This window comes from Alosa sapidissima, chromosome 9, assembly GCF_018492685.1.
Source record: "Alosa sapidissima isolate fAloSap1 chromosome 9, fAloSap1.pri, whole genome shotgun sequence".
Taxonomy (NCBI): Eukaryota; Metazoa; Chordata; class Actinopteri; order Clupeiformes; family Clupeidae; genus Alosa; species Alosa sapidissima.
The window spans coordinates 31,119,759-31,140,792 of NC_055965.1; the positions used below are offsets into that span (position 1 = coordinate 31,119,759).

General features: G+C 40.6%; 3 protein-coding genes and 1 long non-coding RNA gene across 26 annotated transcripts in view; 3 read left to right on the plus strand and 1 right to left on the minus strand.

Annotated features, from left to right (window-relative positions):
* Window positions 1–21,034, plus strand: part of LOC121718806 (NACHT, LRR and PYD domains-containing protein 3-like) — an 849,641-nt gene that overhangs the window by 589,464 nt on the left and 239,143 nt on the right. The window lies entirely within an intron of this gene.
* Window positions 1–21,034, plus strand: part of LOC121718961 (zinc finger protein 2 homolog) — a 389,219-nt gene that overhangs the window by 327,508 nt on the left and 40,677 nt on the right. The gene's annotated exons all lie outside the window — the stretch shown is intronic.
* The window catches only part of LOC121718794 (NACHT, LRR and PYD domains-containing protein 12-like), a 338,838-nt gene that overhangs the window by 302,164 nt on the left and 15,640 nt on the right, over window positions 1–21,034 (minus strand). The gene's annotated exons all lie outside the window — the stretch shown is intronic.
* On the plus strand, window positions 11,280–12,141 carry LOC121719055. The gene is made up of 3 exons (XR_006034114.1): window positions 11,280–11,629; window positions 11,722–11,813; window positions 11,926–12,141. It is a non-coding gene; the product is annotated as an uncharacterized LOC121719055 (long non-coding RNA).

The window sequence follows — 21,034 nt, forward strand, 5'->3', positions numbered from 1 at the left end:
AAACCACACAGCTGGATAAACTGAGGTAATATATATTTTACATCGTTTCTAGTTATGGTTAATCTTAATTTGTAGTCATAAAATCATGTTATTTGATAGTAATATGCTTTCTCATCAGCGTCAACATTATGGCATAGCGGGGGCTAAGTGCATCGTCATGTAACTTTAGCTAGCTGCATTACTCTGAACTGCTTGCAGTATTCTCGTTTGCTTTTTATATCAGTTATTTTCATTTGACAATTTCATTTAAAAACCTGTTAGTATATAACCTGTAAGTAAGTTTGTTTTCTAGTACCAATTTGCTTGTTAGGTAAGCATTATATTGGCAAGTCAGTATAGCATACCAAAGCTGAATAAATCAATGGGCGCCGCGTTTCTAAGTTGCGTTCTCTTACATGAAATAAGTTGAGCGATATTTTTACTCCTCTCAATATGTAGTTGTAGAAAACAAGATGTGAAATCACGGATTCTGTCAGAAATGTAGTGCTAATTAACGTATTGCCTCTCATCGGGTTGTTACCTCGCTAGGCAGTTTGTAATGAACTGTTTTACCTTGCTTCTAAATGTCAAACATCAGACGTGCTTGTCTCAACATTTTCTAAGATGGCATGACTTGATATTCTACTCTTCTCAATATATAGTTTTATAGAAAACATGATGTGAAATCACATATTATGTCAGAAATGTCATTATTGCATTTAAGCAGTTAGTTACTAGGTGAAATGTAATCTGTCTTTATCTTAATGCCAGCCAGGCAATCAGATTTAGGGTAGCTAAACCCATGTGTAATAAAATGACTTTTCATACTTCTAAATATTTTTGAGTTACTCAAAATGCTTCAATAATTTAGGCTACCTCTTCTTGTGTATGTATGTGCACACATGCACACATCTGTAGTTTTGTGATTTTATTTTTTTAATTAATAAATGTATTACATTTGTATGATTTTACTGTTGTTTCAGATGGAGGATGACAAGACCTACACAGACCTCCTTGCAGGCCTGAAGAGGTGGCTGACTGCTGATGAGCTTGCACTCACAATGTTGAAGACCATGTGAGGATGGAGGAAGAAGGTATAGATTTAGGTGGCGTGCGTAGGGTGGTGTAGACTGCCACTAAAACACTGTGAAATAGACTTGTTATGTTGATTTTTATGTTGTTGGCATATGTGGTTTTACCAACCGGAACGGGTGAGAGGTTGTGCTTAGTAGGCCGTTGTATGCAAACACACAGTGCAGGGGCATGGGACGAAGAGACCCCAGAAGAGTTTCACAGTTTTCTGGGATTGATCATTGACATGGGACTTCACTTCCCTCCCTAATATCCATTGCTACTGGGGAACCAAGTCTCTGAAGGGATCAGGGAGCGTTGACCAAATGAGAAATGCATATTGTGTACACTTTTTCTCCATTGACATTGCTGTTTCAGTAGTTTCTTATTATTTCAAGTTTGGCAATGCAGAATCTGGTGTTGAACCTAGGTTTGGTAGCTACAGCCAGAAAGATTTTGGCGAAAATCTATCACAACAGCTGGCAGGCATTTCCGTCAAAATTTCAGCCTCGCCTTCAGCTGCTCCAACTACTACCCTGTCATCTTTTCATCAAGTACATATTCCTGTACAGCAGGAGCCAAAGAAAAATTGTTGGCTTTGTTATAAAAACAATACATAATAACACTAAAGTAGCTTGTATGGCCTGGAGTTTAGCGGTAGGTGACTGCTTTTTTGGTAAACAAAATTGCTGTCAGATTTGGCATTCTACAGAAGGGGATGCGTTTCGTTATGAGTCATAGGTCCTCTGTGTTTAACCTTCAGGTTCCCCACCCCACCTTTCCCTATCCTCCTCTGTGTGTGTGTGTGTGTGTGTGTGAGTTTGTGTTTATATGTGTGTATGTGTTTATTCTCAACAGGCTTGTTCTATGTAATCCACTTTCAAATGTTTAGACACATTGATTTTTGAGTGATGTTGAAGTTGATTGTATTCCTAGCTTTTCATAAATAATACATTTTATAGATGTATATCATTTTCATATTACACTAATTTATATAAGGAAGTTGTATCTGTTGAATCAAATGTATTCTATGTCTCTTCAGAATTGATCTTCAATAAATATACAGTATACTTACTTCCTGTATTACTGGTAAGGTACATGTTTTTCTTTTATATATCATTATTGTTGACTGTAGCATTTGCTTATATACAAATAAATGGTTTATTCTTATGGACCAAATACATCTAAACCATTGTGTCTGACTTCATTATTAGTTTTTATGCATACTTTTATGTTTTTGGTGAGAAAGAGAATGCGAATTCTGTCAACATTCTAAATCCCGTTTCCTGCATTTTTATACACTTATCACTTAATTTATCATAACTTTTGAAAGGTTAATGGTATTCCAATTCAGTCTTTTTTGTTAAATAGCCCACAACTTGCTGAACATGTCATACACTCTATATTTTTCTCTATCTCGTATAGAAATATGATGAAAATTCATTTTTATGCGAATGAAATTCAATTTTAACGAATTTCGGTATACATTTGGAGAGGATTTTCAAAGACTGTTCATTACTATATCAACATTACCATATGTATTTTACATCATTTGATAGAACTGACCCTTCTGATTACAATGGTATGTATATCCCATTGATGGTATGTATTATACTCAAGAAATAAGGTTTTTTGTGTAAGGAGGTCATCCAGCACCAAAAATGGAATGTTCGGCACGGGCACGAAAGGGTTAAAGGTCAAAGGTATATTTGGAGTCGTTTGCCTATGGGATACACAGAATCACCTTCAGTGTTTAATGAGGCATTAGTGGCCTGTTTGACACAATTTACTCCACTGGCAGGAAGTACTGTTATTTCTTATGTTGATGATGTTTTATTAGGAAGTCCATCAAAAGAATCATGCCTGATTGACACAGTGGCATTGCTGAAATACCTGGCCAGGGTGGGACTTAAAGTCTCTAAAGAAAAGTTGCAACTCTGCCAAGAGCAAGTTAAGTACTTGGGTCATATACTTACTCCTGGCTGTAGGGCCCTGGATGCGTCATGCATCACTGCAATTACTGGTTGTCCGAGACCCAGGACAAAGCAGCAATTGTTAAGCTTCTTAGGAATGATTGGTTATTGTCGTGCTTGGATTTTAGACTTCTCGGAGAAGGCACAACCTCTCCGAGCATGCGCAAATGCTTGTAAGAGTTTGACTGACATTGTAACTTGGACTGACGACTGTGAGACTGCTTTTGTGATTTTGAAACAAGCTTTAGCTTCAGCTCCAGCTTTGGGATTGCCTAATTATGATCTTGATTTTCATTTGTTTGTGTGTGAAAAAGGAGGTTACATGTCTGGGGTATGTCAGTTGCATGGTGGACAGTATAGACCAATAGCCTATTTGTCAAAGAGACTGGATCCGGTAGCAAGAGGCTGGGTCCCTTGTTTGAAGTCTGTTGCAGCTGCTTCAAATGCAGTAATGGCTTGTGCGGATCTAGTATTAATGCATCCTTTGACTGTTCATGTTCCACATGACGTGCATGCATTGCTTTTACAAGCAAAGACATCACATCTGACAACTGCCCGCCTCCTCTCGTACCAACATGTGCTATTGACTCTAGCACATGTCACACTTGTACGTTGTACCACCCTCAACCCATCGACATTATTACCTACCGCCGAACATGGTGAAAGCCATGATTGCTGTGATGTCATAACAATTTGTACTAAACCTCGTCCTGATATATCTGAGGAACCCCTTACTAACCCTGACTTAATTTTTTATGTCGATGGTTCCTCATTACGCTTGGAATCTGGAGAGGTAGGGAGTGGCTACGCTGTGGTGAATCAATTTGAAGTGGTTGAATCTTACTCGCTCCCTCCAACTTTTTCTGCCCAATCTGCTGAGTTGATAGGACTTTTTCGAGCTTGTGTGTTGGCAGCTGGAAAATCTGTTTGCATATACACTGATAGTCGTTATTGCTGGGGAATGCCCGCGCCACAGAGCTGTGAGAGCAACATCCCTCTGCTCAACAACCTGAACTGCTTCTTTGCTCGCTTTGAAGCACAAAACAGCACCTGCCCACAGAAGACCCATCCCCCTCTACATGAGCAGCCCCTGTGCCTCTCTGCCGACAGCGTGAAGAGGACACTTGCTGCTATCAACACCCGTAAGGCAACAGGTCCAGACAACATTCCAGGTCGTGCGCTGAAGGACTGCGCAGGGGAGCTTAAGGATGTCTTCACAGACATCTTTAACACTTCCCTGAAGCAAGCCATCGTCCCATCATGTTTCAAAGCTGCCACCATCATACCTGTGCCGAAGAAAACTGCTCCATCCTGCTTCAATGACTACCGCCCTGTGGCACTGACACCCATCATCATGAAGTGCTTTGAGCGGCTTGTCATGTCACATATCAAATCCATTCTCCCCCCCACCCTGGACCCCTTCCAGTTTGCATACCGAGCCAAGCGGTCTACAGAGGATGCAATCTGCTCTGCCCTCCACCCAGCCCTCACCCACCTGGAAAAAAGAGACTCATATGTGAGATTGCTGTTTATAGACGTCAGCTCTGCATTCAACACCATAATACCACAACAACTCATCAGCAAACTTGACAAACTGGGACTCAGCACCTACCTCTGCAACTGGCTACTGGACTTCCTCTGTCAGAGGCCTCAAGTAGTACGTGTTGGCAACAATACCTCAAGCAGCATCACACTGAGCACAGGGGCCCCCCAAGGCTGCGTGCTCAGTCCGCTGCTCTTCACCCTGCTGACGCATGACTGCACTGCAACCTACAGCAACAATCACATAGTGAAATTTGCTGACGACACAACTCTGGTGGGTCTCATCACCAAGGGCGACGAGACCCAATACAGGTTGGAGGTCGACCATCTGACCACGTGGTGCAGGGACAACAACCTCCTGCTGAACGTCAGCAAGACCAAAGAGATTGTTGTTGACTTCCGGAGAGGTCACACCCAACACCTGCCACTGACCATCGACGGTGCTGTGGTGGAGAGAGCGAGCAGCACCAAATTCCTGGGGGTGCACATCAGTGAAGACCTCTCCTGGACCACCAACACTGCATCACTGGCGAAGAGAGCTCAGCGCCGCCTGTACTTCCTGCGGAAACTCAGGCGAGCAAGTGCTCCACCAGCCATCATGACCACATTCTACCGAGGCACCATTGAGAGCATCCTCTCCAGCTGTATCGCTGTGTGGGGCGGAAGCTGCACTGAATACAACAGGAAAGCCCTGCAGCGCATAGTGAACACAGCTGGAAGGATTATTGGTGCTTCACTCCCCTCCCTGAAGGACATTTACACCACCCACCTCACCCGCAAGGCGACCAAAATTGTGAGTGATGCAAGTCACCCCGCTCACAATCTGTTCGATCTACTGCCCTCTGGGAAGAGGTACAGAAGCCTGCGCTCCCGCACTACCAGACTCACCAACAGCTTCATACACCAAGCTGTAAGGATGTTGAACTCTCTCCCTCCTCTCCCCCCTCCACCCTCAGCTACATAACATCCTGGACATTGGACCCACAATGGCCGCGTGCACTACTCCACTTGCACACTTGCACACTTGTACACTTTACAACTTGTTGTTGTCCTGAAAACACAACACATCTGCTGCTCTTACATAACTTGCACCACTATGTCACTTTCTTTCTTACTTAGGTCAAACAGAACTACACAAGCCTTTTATTGGCCTGACTTTGCACTAGTATTTTATTGACTGTCTATGCACAATTTCAACCAAATTTTGCTGCTCTTATTTTTTTTCATTATTATATGTGCCCTCTTATTTACTTACTTTTTTGTTTACTTGAATGTTATGTTTGTCTGTGGACTTAAATTGGTAAAATATGTCTTGTCTTCACCGTGGGATAGTGAGAAACGTAATTTCGATCTCTTTGTATGTCTGGAACATGTGAAGAAATTGACAATAAAGCTGACTTTGACTTTGACTTTGACTTTGACTTTTGAATTGTTCATGACCATGGAGCAATATGGAAAGAAAGAGGTTTTCTTACAGCTACTGGTAAACCTGTACAACATAAAGAGTTCATTGTATTGTTGCTGGAGGCAATTCAGCTTCCTTCTGCTGTAGCAGTAATTAAGTGTGCAGCGCATACTAGAGGCGCTGATGAGGTCAGCCTTGGTAATGAGAGGGCTGACTCGGCTGCTAAAAGTGCCGTGAAGGGGGGAGTTGAGAGGAGGATACCACCAGAGTTTTTAATTCTTTCGAACAAAACACAATTGTTTTTGAATTTGAATTTGCATATACCAGATATAGAGACATCAGGTCAAGCTTTAAAAGAAGCACAAAAAATCAGCAGATACAAAAGAAAAAGGAAAATGGAAAAATTGTAAAAAGAATAATGATGATTTGTGGCTACATACTCCAACAGGCAAGCCTGTTTTACCAAAATCATGTTTTCATATAGTTGCTAAAGTTACTCATGGTTTAGATCATGCGAGTGCAACAGCTATGGTAAAAACAATAGAACAACTTTATTTTGCACCAGGATTCACCACCGCGGCAGCTGCTTACTGTGATAGGTGCATTACCTGTCTTAAAAATAACACCGCACCCACAGTGAGAACCCAAGGAGGGCATCACCCACCACCATCAGGCCCATTTGAATATATTATAATGGATTTTATTCAATTGATCAATTGACAAAATGCAGAGGTTATGAATATTGCCTTGTAATTGTGGATATGTTTTCAAAATGGCCAGAATGTTAATGGAATGTTGAAAGATAATACTAAACTAAAATAATGGGATGGAATTGGTTGACTGCTCTACCTTTGGCTCTCCTCTACCTCAGAGGCCGTGCATCAAGATCAAAAGGTTTAAGAGATTTTGACTGCCCGTCCCATACCAATTCCAGGTTTACCTAATCCTAACCTAATGTAGTTGGTACCTTGTCTGGTTACATGCGAGAACTGATTGCTGCTCTATCTTTTGTTTCTTAACAGGTGCAGTTGACTTTGCCTCAAAGTTTTCTGGATACATACCCAGTGCTTGTTAAGGACTTTCGAAGAAAACGCTGGAATGAAGAACGGTGGCGTGGACCATATCAAGTTCTGTTGTCTACACCTACTGCAGTGAGAATTGCAGAAAGAGACTCTTGGATTCATCTGTCACACTGCAGAGTGGTGAAAGAACCGGAACATTATCTCAACGGATTGTGACTTTATGCTTGAGGTTGACCAGTGGAGGTTTTGGCAAACTTCGCCAGTAGGCCTTTGGATATATGTTCCATCGGGGATAAGGGAAGTGTTGCAAGATCCTGCTGTTTTAACCTGCATTATAACTAGAAAGTATTGGACTGCAAATGAACGGAAGTATGCTCTGATTGTTACACATTTTACTAAGTACACATGTGAAGTCATTCCTTTGAGGGTAGGGAAATCAATTAGTGTGGTACACCAGTGTCCATTAAAATTAGTGGATTCAACCATCCATCATCCAAATCAGTGGTGGATATTGAAAGTAGAAACAAGATATCAGTATACATTAAACTAGCACTGTTTTATTTCCAGTTTAGCTAGATATTTAATCATCGCTGGACAGTGACCTGGGGAGGGCCTAAAAACCCAAGCCAGCTCTGCTGTTGAAGATAGAATAGAGTGTTTGTTGTTTTATAACTGGGAGTAGAATGGGGCTAGTGTTGTTATTCTGCGTGTTCATACTGATTATGCCCACTTCTCCAGAGGAGGAGATCTGTGGTACTAATAAAGCCTGTCAACTGGCTTTCCAAGCTAGAACAACTGTGGCAGGGATGAATGAGACCTGCTGGGTGTGCCAAGAAAAGTCTTTTCAAATGCGTGTTTTTCCCTACAGGACTTCTTACGATTCTGCATGCTCTGCATCTCGACTGTGTACTAGTAAAGATTGCCTTAACATAGTAGGTGTGACAGGGATAGAACAATTTTTAGGTGGTTCGTCCTTGAATATTATGTTAACATGAATGGATTCTGTTTGGATAAATAGAACTGGACAAAAGATTTGATAGAATGATATTGAAATGTGAAATGAGTTTTACCCTGATATGATGACCCGGAAATGTTTTTGAATGATGTTATTGGAAATTGGATTTTTTTATTTCTTTTTGATTACTAAAATTTCTTTGTGGCCTTAAGCCCCAAAAGGGGGGAAATGAAGGAGAAATTTTGGATTACTAACATTTTTATGTATTAGAAGTGATTATTAATAATTTTACATGTATTAGAAGTGAATACTAATCTACATGTGATTAACATTTCATTTTGTTATATTCTTTGTATGCTTTCTATACATTCAATACTGGGCATCAACTTTGCTTTGTCTGTCATTTGTTCTCTCCATGTCATGATTTTCTAATAAAGGTCATGCGACCCCTTTTGTCACGAGTTAAGGGTATTCTGCCTTAGGCAGTAATATTAGGAATATCCCGACAGGAACTAGACTATGGCAAGAGAATGCTGAAGGATGTATATGTATTGTATTGACCAATTATCTACTTACTTGGAGTAGCCCCATGACTTGCGTATGGCGCATGGATCACATGCTAAGTCCAAGAAGTGTATAGAGTATGTATTGTTGTATTTCTGTATGTATGAGGATTTTTTGGAAACGACCATTGTACTCATGTGATTTGTATTACCAATGTAATTAACATGTATAAGATGGGGCTTCGCCCTAGAGAACTTTGAGTTGTGTTACTGGAACATGCTGTTGCTAGTGACCTGCTACCGGTATCGTGAATAAACCTGCAGTGGTTCCTCACACCTGAGTGTTGCCTGGATATTTTTGACCACAGTAGCAAGTAATGAAAATACCCACACTGGCTGTCAAACTTCTCATTTATTTAGTTAAACCTTCGTAATTACAACTCTGTACACAGTTAACTCACCACCATCCCGAACTCCGTTTCAACTTCCTGGTTTAACGTGGGGAAGCCGAGGGAATGTTCCACTAGGTTGAAATAGAGGGGTTTCGCGGGTGATTGGTGGTGGGAACCATTATTGCAGGGGTGTTTTTGTGTTTATCACTAATATGGGTTTTTCTCTTTACAAATGTGATTTTGGTGGGGGAAACATTTTGTATGTATTTCTATATTTGCTGTTTGCTTGTTTGGTTTATTATTTGGTTATTATTGTGTGATTATTTGGTTAATTGATTTTTGTTGGCAATGGGGCAATCTAGTGGGAGGGGCTACAGCTAGCCTAAGGCTGTATTAGGCCCCATGGCCTCAGTTGCAGAGGAGCTGTGCAGAGAGAGAGAACTGTGAATGAGAATTGTGGACTGTGCAGGGTCTTTTGAGACATAAATAGGCATCAAGTTGCCAGGCTATTTTCTTTTTGAACAGTTTTTGTTTTGCATTTTTGCTCATCTTGACACTGAATATTTGCACGTATTAGAAAAAATATTTTTGAAAAAATAAAAAAAAAATAAACAAAAGACCTTTTTTGGAAACTTGCATCTTCCCTGACTCCGCCATCGGTTATCCTGCCACACAGATGATGTTGCAGTACTTGTAAATGGTCAAAGAGACATTGTGTTAAAGATTTTTGATGATTTTAATGTGGTTTCCTCAGCAAGAGTAAACTGGTCAAAAAGTTTAGCTATGCTGGTCGGGACATGGTTAAATGGGAAGCCAAGTCTTCCAGCTGGCTTACATTGGGCCAGGAGTGGTGTTAAATATCTTGGTGTTTTTTTAGGGAATGAAATGTTTATTCAAAAGAACTTTGATGGGGCTGTTGAGAAAGTTAAGGATCGCCTTGATAAAATGGAAATTCCTTTTAAATAAGATATCCTACAAGGGGCGTGTCCTTATTATCAATAATTTGGTGGCATCTGCCCTTTGGCATCAGTTGTCTTGTGTGGACCCTCCAGTACAGTTGCTGTCAAGGATCCAGTCAATCCTAGTGGACTTCTTCTGGGATAAACTTCACTGGGTTCCACAGAGCATCTTATACCTACCTAAAGAGGAAGGTGGACATGGACTTGTGCACCTACAAAGTAGGACAGCTGCCTTTCGGTTGCAGTTTGTCCAGCGTCTTCTCATGGGGCCTCTGGATTCCAGCTGGAAATCTGTGGTGTGTGCCATTTTACAGACTTTTGATGGACTGGAGCTGGACAGAACTTTGTTTTGGATGGATCCAAAAAGATTGAACGTCAACAAACTCCCTGTGTTTTATCGTAATTTGTTTAAAGTTTGGTCCCTTTTAACAGTGCAACATCTATGGTTCTGTTTTAGATATGTCCCTTAAAAGTCTCTTCCCGCAATCACACATAGCCTTCTTAGGTCTGGAGTCATTACTATGGAGGGTTTACTCAAGTTAGCAGGACCAGATCTTGTTAACGCTGAACAAGTTGCCAGTCAACTGGGGATGAGATCTATTCGAATAGTAGCTCAGCTACTTGAGAAATGGCGGGCCTTCCTAACAAGAGAACAATTGCAGATGGCGGACTACTTCAGAGGGCTGTGCAGTTCAGACTGTAATGATCCTTATCCCAATCTTTCAATTTGACAGGTTGTACTGGTTCTTACTTGCATTTTGAACAATTGTCTCTTTTGGGTCAGAAGCAGCTACTGGCAAGTGTTTATATAAACTGTGTGTGAAGTCTTTTAACAAAAAGTCTCTGGACAAGAGGGTGAAAACACCCTGGTGTACTGTTTTACAAATGGGGGAAGATGTTCGACCCCAGTGGAGGGCACTATACAAGTCACCCTTAGCCAAAAAAATTTACAATGGGGATTTACAATGGAGGATTCTGCATGGAGCAATTGCAGTTAATGCCTTTGTTACAGTGTTGAATCCTGTTGTAGGTCAAGAGTGCCCATTTTGTTTTGTGAGAGAGACTTTTTCATGCTTTCATGCAGTGTGTAAGGCTAAGACCATTATTTGTGGTTCTACAGTCACTCTAAATATGTGCGGAAACATCGTTTCAAATGTCAGCTGATAAACTTTCTCCTAAGTCAAGCAAAAATGGCAATCTATGTTAGTCGTAGAAACAAAATTGAGCAAACTTCTAGTGACGACATAGTAATGGGGTCATTCCACGTCAGTTCAACCAGGGCCCACGCACTTAGGTCTCAAAAGATTCTGAAAAAATTACCAGGTGTACCTATGTTACCCAGGAGACACTGTAAAATTACTCTTATGTAAGATCAATACTTTCCAAGATACAGCCAGTTTTACAGGGGGAGGGGGGTCTCAACCTGCGTAACAGTGATCATGTAAATACTTTGTGGCAAGAATGTTGTAAATAAACATGTCTTGTTTATTTGTTTTTGTTTAAATATACCTGTTGTTTATTCGTTTTTGTTTAATTTCAATTCATATGTATCATTTATATTTGACTTAATTCCATTGGTACAGTAGCCTACATAAGACATTCCACAAGGTGCATTCTAAGGCTTTGGCTGCACGCTTGTTATTGTCTCTACGGCAACGGCATTATTTAGAATGCATTTACTTTTAAAGGAACTAGGCTACAGTAAAGTCTTGGATACGGTGCTACTTTGTAGCTTAGGAATAGTAACTCTTACGGAGAACAAGGCTACTTGTATAGCTCTCACGATGCTACATTGTAGCTTAAGGACACGACTCTTACGGAGAACAAGGTTTCTAAATACTTTTCTTTCTTTTTATCCTTGTTTTAATATATCGTGTTAAATTATATTGTTTGTTCTTAATTAATATCATTGTATTATAGGCTTATCATATAGCTCTTACGGTGCTACTTTGTAGCTTAAAGAAGTGGATTCTTAAGGATAAATCTTAGCACTCAGCTGGAACGGGAACAAGGTGGCTAGATACTATTCTTTCTTTTTATTCATTGTACTGTAACCTAACATATTGCTGTTATGTTTGTCATGTTAAGTTCTTATTGTATGTTATTGTATTATATTGTACATAGCTCTTACGGTGGTCTCAGGACTTTCACAAAGAAATAAAGAAACCATCAGTACGCTACAACTGTCCGGCTGGAGTTTGCTACAAATGTAATAAAGGGTTTTTGAAATTCAAAAAAATTCAATTCTCTCTCTCTCTCACTCACTCATGTGATTACAAGTGATTTACTTCCTCTGCAGTCGCACTCTCTCACTTTCACCTGTTGATGGATTTCTGTGTTTTGCGTGTGAGTTTTCTGTTTATCAGACACACACACAAAACGTCCATCGCCACATTAACTCAATACATTAATCATCACAGACACACACACCCACACAAAACCTCCATCGCCACATTAACTCAATACATTAATCATCACAAACACTCACGCACAGATCCGCAAATCATCTCACTGTCCAACACACTCCTCCATCTGGTTTTAATCAGACTAGAGTATTTGTGGTATGCTAGCTCTATTTATTTACCCACCAAAGTGGCTGGTAACTTGACCAAATTCACCCACCAGTACACAAATTCACCCACATTTGGTGGATGTGTGTGTGTGTGTGTCTGAGTGTCTGATAAGACAGACACGCACACACGCACACAGATCAGCAATCATCTCACTGTCCAACACATTCCTCTAGTCCATGAGCCACAGGCCCAAAAAGGGGCGTGTCACTACCACTTGGGGGGGCAAATTCTCACAATATTTTTCTGAAAGCTACATATCTCTGGAGTATAAAATGGTATGATAGCAAGTTGGATCTTGTAGCTTTGTGGCTGTACAGGCCTTCAAAGTTGACCTCTGATTTGAAAAAAGGAAATTCCGCCTATTGGCTTTTTTTTGTTAAACCACTCATAAGAGCCCAGAAAATAATCCAAACCTCATTATTCCTGATGCATATGTGGTGTTTGATGTTGGCATAGATATTTTGAATCATTATGTGATTTTGCCCTTCATTTTGGTTGATAAAATTCAAGATTTATGTGTAATAATGAGCAAATCTCCGTTTTCAGAGACACAACGTGTTGCAGCACTAATTGAAATGCCCACTACCTCATTAATCAATGTATTTATACCTTCCTACCACCCAACAGAGACTTGAAATACAAATGATTACATAGGTCTGCATTGCTATACTATTTACTATTTGTAAATGTACTATTCGGAAACACCCCAAAATTCAGTAAATTAGTATTTTATTGAAACTACCCATAAGAGATATTCCAAGAGATCAAAACATCATGATTACCAATCACATATTACCTTTACATTCAAGGAATACCATATGAAAATTGTTCACATCACCACATGTACCCAGTTTAACATAAATATTATAATTTTATAATGTCCAGGGCACATGAAATACATACAGTAATTTCCTGTGTATTAGCCGCATTGTGTATAAGCCACAGGACAGTGTTTTATTTAAGTTAAAAGAAACAAAACCATATACCATATTAACTGCCCCCGTGTATTAACCTCATAGCTGAAGAAATTTTGCAAAATCAATGTATAAGTTGCAGCTAATAGTTGGAAAATTATGGTAATTGCATCACAGGTGCTAAAATGATCTACATTATACATTTCAGTTGTACTTTTGACTAGTAAGAATGTGGGAATGAGATGTAGAGGAACTGGTTGGTGAAAATATTCATACTTTACACATCGTTATCATTATGTACAATTATTATTATTATTATCATCATACTTAAAATTGTCTTTCATCTGATGTTAAAATCATTTCCATTGAAAAGAAATAATAACTATTTTCCAAGACTTGATCTACAAGTACATACATTTACAACAGTTTTAAAAATTCTACACAGTTAGATCTGATGAGACAGAAACTGAAATTGGATCAATCCATTTTCAGAGGAACATGAGTTCACAGCAGGCAAAGCAACAAGAGGTTAGGGATGATCTGATTCAGGCTCATACTATAGGCAAAGATCATGACATAGAGGCTGGAGTCAGATACACAAATTCCATGATACATTGACAAAGCAAAAATTAAAGACATTTACGAGCATGAGTCAAAAAAGAAAACACAGGCACATGGCAAGACCATCATGTTAAAGACTGGACATGAGAGAAGTCTTTTGTCACCCTCTTGGACCTTAACCATGGTCATTGGCGACACCTGAGGGGACCCCAAGGAAAACCTCTAAAGCAGCACTTGCAAAGCATTTGCAGAAACTTGCATCACTATCAGATAATCTTCCAGATGAATATAATACAGCAACAATCATTGATGGAATGTCTCTGGTCCAGAAGGTCAATAACAATGTCTCAACTTATGCAGACATTGCTGCTGCTATTCATAGCATGATCCGTAAAGAGGCAAAGCAGAGGCAGATCATTTTTTTAGATTAAATTAGATTAGATTTAACTTTATTGTCATTGTGCAGAGAACAAGTACAGAGACAACAAAATGCAGTTTGCGTCTAACCAGAAGTGCAAAAAAGCAGAAAAGTGCAATGTGATGTACACAGTATAGGCAAGTGGTGCATAGACAGGACAAGAAATATAGTGCAGTGTAGACAGTATACAGTTGTTTTGCAGAAGGTGGTTTAGAGTAGCATAAATTAAATATAAATATGTGCAGTGTATTAGCAGTTACCTTATAAGAGCAGAATAAATATGGCTATGTACTGTAATATGAACAATGTATGAACAACATGTACAGGTATGTGCAATGTAGTGGCGGTACCATTATAGTAGTAGTAAGAACAATATAGATATATGCAGTGTATTAACAGAATATATTACAGAAAAACTGAATAAATATGGATATTTAGTATGAACCATATAGACAGATATGTACAGTATGTACAACTATGTGCAGTGTGGTAACAGTACCATTGTAGTGCAGAAACAGTAACATTACAATAGTATTAATAATAAGTGTATGTGCAGGATGAAAAGCAGTAGAATATGGCTATGTACAGTATAAGTGTAATTACAGTATGTACATTTGTAAATAAATAGATGGATGAAATAGATGGGTGGGATAGGCTAGTGCAGTTGTGGGGGGGGGAGCTAGGGGATGTCCGCCTCCTTGTTGTCCCTGTCAAGGTTGCCATGGTCGTGGACACCTCAACAGGCACAGGCAAGGAGGCATCAGGCGGGGGCGGGGCATGGGGTGATGGGGGCTTAGTTTGTTGGATGTCACCGGTATGCAGAGCTAGAGTTCAGTAGGGTGACAGCCGCAGGAAAGAAGCTTCCTCTGAACCTGCTGGTTCGGATGCGGAGAGACCTGTAACGCCTCCCGGAGGGGAGTGGGGTGAACAGTCTGTGGTTGGGGTGAGAACAGTCTTTGATGATGCGCGCCTTACGCAAGCATCGCTTGCCCTGGATGTCCTCGATGGAGGGGAGTGAGGAACCGGTGATGTTTTCACCACCCTCTGCAGTGCTTTCCGGTCATGGGTTGCCATACCAAACTGTGACACTAGGGGTCGACCAATTATCGGCCTGGCCGATTATTATGGCCAATATTTAACATTTTTATAATAATTGGTATCGGTCATTTTTTCCACCGATAAGCCGATATTGAAATGGATAAAGAATGAAACACGCTACTTTGTCTGTAAAGCGTCTCTCACTCCCTGCATTTGCTACTCTGTGGTCAAGAGCATTGTCCCGCCCACTACACCGTCTGATTTGTTAGTTAGCACGAATGCAGCCAATCAGGATCGAAGACTGAACACAGACAAAGTTTAGGATTCTCACTGAGGCAGACTGGGCTTCAGCTGTAGCCTACGGAGCTATTTTTCGAAGGTAAGGAAGGTAGCCTACATTGCTGAAGTTGCAGTGAATCACAATCATCTACACTGAAGTTACAAAAACACCACTTTGTAAGCTATTGTCTCTTTGATCCCACTTCCTTCATTTAGCGAATTCCCGATTGATGCACGTTACTGATGCTGTTTTAGTTAGCCCACAAACTCGGGTGCTGCGCGTCGAGAGTTCTCTGCCTCCACCTTGTTCGTTAATTGTGAATAACGGGACACCTCGACGGACATAGTACAGACAAGTCCTAAATTATGTGATAGCGAACGTCAAAAAGTCTAATTGCTCCTTTTTGAAACGGACTGTCAGAAAAAACTACATGCACCCAGGGCCAACCGTAATTTAATCCGACCTGAACAAAATCGCGTCATGAGCTGGCTATTAACGTGCCTTTTAGGCTCTCAAAAGTGTAGCTTATAGCCTACACATGGACACAAATTGCATGCTTAAATAGCCTAAGAACTATTTTAAAACTGTTTTGTTAAACTATTCAACCGTAACACTTGCCATCACGCGTGCACCTCTTCCTCTCCCTCTCTCGTGCACACAAACACACGATGGCAAAGCATCCTCTTTGTGACAGGTCCAACAAGCACATAGCCCATTGTGCAGGCCTACTCTATGAAAATAATTGCGATCACTCAGCTCTTGGATTAACATGATACACAGGATTTACATTTGCAAAGTGATGCAAGTTGATAGACAATTGTGTATCAAAAGAAGAAAGAAAAGTTTGCATAATTAAACGATTTTTAATAAAATTTTGCAGCATATAGTCTTTACTATCTACCCCCCTTTTTGACAACTGACATATCGGTTTTCGGCCTCCTGTTTTGGTAATAATTGATATCGGTATCGGCCCTGAAAAAACCATAATCGGTCGATCCCTATGTGACACAGTTGGTGAGGATGCTCTCGATGTTGCAGCGGTAGACGTTCACCAGGATCTGAGGAGACAGATGGACCTCAGAAAGAAGAGACGCTGGTGAGCCTTTTTGATCAGGGTAGAGGTGTTGAGGGTCCAAGAGAGGTCTTCAGAGATGTGGACACCCAGAAACTTGAAGCTGGTGACATGCTCCACCTCAGTCCTGTTGATGAGAATGGGTGTGTGTGTGCTAGCTTTAGACTTCCTTAAGTCCACAATGAGCTCTTTGGTCTTCTTGGTGTTGAGAGCCAGGTTGTTATCAGTGCACCACGATGTTAGGTGCTGGACCTCCTCCCTGTAGGCCGTCTCATCGTTATTGCTGATGAGACCAATCACCGTAGTGTCATCAGCAAACTTGACATTGACTTGTTAGAGCCATGTACAGGTGTGCAGTCGTAGGTGAAGAGGGAGTAGAGAGGGCTCAGCACACATCCCTGTGGTACACTGGTGTTCGATGGTTGAGGAGGTGTGATTATCTAACCTAACAGACTGAGGTCTGTTGGTTAGGAAGTCCAGAATCCATAAGTTTGGTTTTCTTTTATCACATACACATATATTGGTAGATGTTTTTCTTTACCTTGACATGTTTCGACGTATACTTCCGTCTTCATCAGAAGGTCACACGGTGGAGTAGTGTGACGCGTTTTTATCAGCTGATGTTGTTACGGAGGTCCTCCTGCATGCCAGAGTCATTTAGCAGAACAACCGATACCACCGCTGGATAAAGGAGACGATTGAAATAAGAAGGCGGAGCCCAAAGACAATGAACAGAGATGAGGGAGCGTATATGCCCTCCCATACCTGGAGTGCCGTCCTGGGGGGCGGCTGACTGACAGCAGGAGGTGTGGTCCACCTGTCAAAAAACTGACAGGTGGATCATACCTCCGTAACAACATCAGCTGATAAAAATGTGTCACACTACTCCACCGTGTGACCTTCTGATGAAGATGGAAGTATACGTCGAAACATGTCAAGGTAAAGAAAAAACATCTACCAATATATGTGTATGTGATAAAAAAGAAAAAACAAACTTATTTATCTCAAGTGTAGACACAATGAATGCAATACAAGTAGTCCAGAATCCAGTTAAAGAGGGAGGTATCGATGCCCAGTTCACTGAGTTTGGTGATCAGTTTGGAGGGGATGATGGTGTTGAACGCTGAGCTGAAGTCAATGAACAGCATTCTTACATAGGTGTTGCTATTGTCAAGGTGGGACAGGGCAGAGTGAAGTACCATAGGGATGGCATCCTCTGTGCTCCTGTTCTGACGATGAATTCAATGAATAGATTAAAGATCCATTGTACTCGTTTCAGCTACAATTTAAAAAACATTTCAAGTCAAGTCAAGTCAGTTTTATTTAGTATAGCGCATTTAACATGCACAAAGTGCAACCCAAAGCGCTCTACATACAATACATTGACAAAAAACAAAAGACAATAAGACAAAAAATGCCAGACGGAGCGGTGTAGTCGCCAGCGTTGACACCAGATGACAAAAACATTTTTTTTAAAAATAACAAACACAAAAGATGCCGGACGGAGCGGCGTAGTCGCCAGCGTTCCCGTGACACTAAGACATACAAGACAGACAACACAGAAAATTGAAAATAAATAAATAAAATAAAATAATAATAATCATGTTAAAATTAGTCCAATTTACAACCAGCTGAAAAAGTCCAAGGGCAATGATGACCCGCGTGAAACTGCCAATACAAGACCAACAAAGATCTTTCACTGACCAACTCAGATTTAGCACTACTGGCAGTCTGGAGAGCAGAGCACCGGAAGAACAACAGTCTGAAGTCATGATGGGCGATCTTCCTGCTGATCAGCAGCTCGGTGGCTTTAGCAAGACGTTTGTTGCTTCTCCCGACGTCGCCATCAGAGCTCCCCGCGTCAGCACTCAATCCAGACTGCAGGCACCCAGCGTCAGAGGCTATACGTTAATGTTAACGTTATGGCAGCTCGCAGGTCAGCCGCAGCTCGGTGGTCGTGGCTGCTGCAGATCTCTCGCAGAGTAGGCCCATTGCCCTGAGCAATCTTTCCATCCAGACGAGTCCAGGATGTGCAGCGTCAGATGGAAGAGGGACGGCTAGCTTCTAGTCAAGGCAAGCTCATCAACCCAGTCGAATAGAAACTAACGTTACCGTTAGTTATCAGCCAGAAAAAAGGACCAAGAATAACACAAAAACTATCGAAAGTAACGTAAATAAAAGGTGAAAACATTTAACTTGACAAATAAATACAAAAAAAATAACAGAACATTACATAAAATTACGAACATTACATAAAAACAAACAAAAACATGATGCCAGACGGAGCGGCGCGTCTCGCCAGCGTCCCCGTAACCTAGCAACGTATGCATTTGTACTGCAGACCTATGTATGTCATCATTTAATTTCAACTCGCAATTGAAAGTAAGGAAGGTAGAATAGTAATGATCAATAAGATCTGCATTTAGGTATTGCCATAACATGTTGCTCTGAAAACTGAAATTAGCTTTTTTTTGCACATAAGTCTTTTTGCACATTTTATCAACCAAAATGAAGAGCAAAATCACATAATGAGTCAAAATATGTATGCCAACATCAAACACCACATATGCATCAGGAATAATGAGGTTTGGATTATTTTCTGGGCTCTTATGAGTGTTTTAACAAAAAAAGCCAATAGGCGGAATTTCCTTTTTTTTTTTCAAATCAGAGGTCAACTTTGAAGGCCTGTACAGCCACAAAGCTACAAGATCCAACTTGCCATCATACCATTTTATACTCCAGAGATATGTAGCTTTCAGGAAAATATAGTGAGAATTTGCCCCCCCAAGTGGTAGTGACGACCCCCTGTGGCTCATGGACTACTCCATCTGATTTTAATATGTGTGTGAGTGTGTGTGTGTGTGTGTGTGTCAGTGGGTGGGAGTAAGTCACACATGTGCAAGTCACAAGCAAGTCTCAAGTCTTAACTTCAAGTCTCAAGCAAGTCCAAGTCATTTTTTGTGACAGTCAAGCAAGTCAACTCAAGTCATAGCTTGGGTCAAGCAAGTCAAGTCAAGTCATAGCCAAATCATTCAAATTCATGATGATTTACCCACATTTTTATTTTAAAATAAGCTACAATAGGCTAGTTATGAACTGCTAGAATTTTATTTGTAACAAACTCAAACTCAAAAATTAATTTAAGCCACATAGGCCCTACATCTGAACAGTTTATAGAATAAGATTAAATGTATTTGAATAAAAATAAATGTATTTCAAGTAAACCTTATAAAATAGCCTATTATTGTTTCAATATGCCTTAAATATTAGGTAAGCTACATCAAATCATGAAAATATAATCAAACAGTTCAAGTTACACCTGTCCTGACCGGTCACATCTCCAGGGACTCAATAATGTTGAAAAAGTGAACTAATCAATCAATCAAACGCTGCCGCCGACGTCACTGCCAATCTTTGACAAGCGCAATGGGTTTTAGGAGGGTTTAGGACCATCAATGCTATATCATATTATACAGCCTAACATGTGAAGTAAGCTACTTTTCTATGCTGATTGCTGGCAGTTCGCTAGGCCTATTTACTGTTGTTAGCCTACTACTAGGCTGTAACGTATGGAACAGGGACGTGTTTAAGAGGGAGGGAGAAAGAGAGGCGCTTTACTTTAGGTTACATTGGCAACATTTTCACTAGCATATCAAGATTAAACTTAGACAAGAAAATGTTTCACTTTGCCATTTCATACATTTTAACCTAATATGGCGTTAACTAAAAAGCATAATAGATTCAAAGCCAACTCTTAACATGCCTCAAATTTGACAATAGGTTTCTAACACAACTGACGGATTAAAATCTCTCATGTCTCAAGTGATTTGCTTCCTCTGCGGTCGCACTCTCACACTTTCACCTGTTGATGGATTTCTGTGTTTTACGTGTGAGTTAATGTAACTGAATATATTAATCATCACAGACACACACACACACGCAGATCAGCCATCTCACTGTCCAACACACTCCTCCATCTGGTTTTAATCTGATTATTTGTGGTATGCTAGCTCTATGCTCTATTTATTTACCCACCAAAGTGGCTGGGAAGTTGACCAAATTCACCCGCCAGTACACAAATTCACCCACATTTGGCAGGTGTGTGTGTGTGTGTGTGTATGTGTGTGTTTGTTTTTGTGTGTGCATGTGTGTGTTTTCCTTTGCTCCTTCATATCACTTGTCATCACACACACACACGTCTCTCTCTCACACACACACACACGTATATTGTACTGTATGTATACATACACCAGTGTATTCCTACCAGCATATCCCATAGTGTTCTATAACACATACATCTCTACATGGTGTCCATCATTTAGGAGAGGTTAGACCTTTCCATCTCATCCATCCCATTTCCTGTGTGTGTGTGTGTGT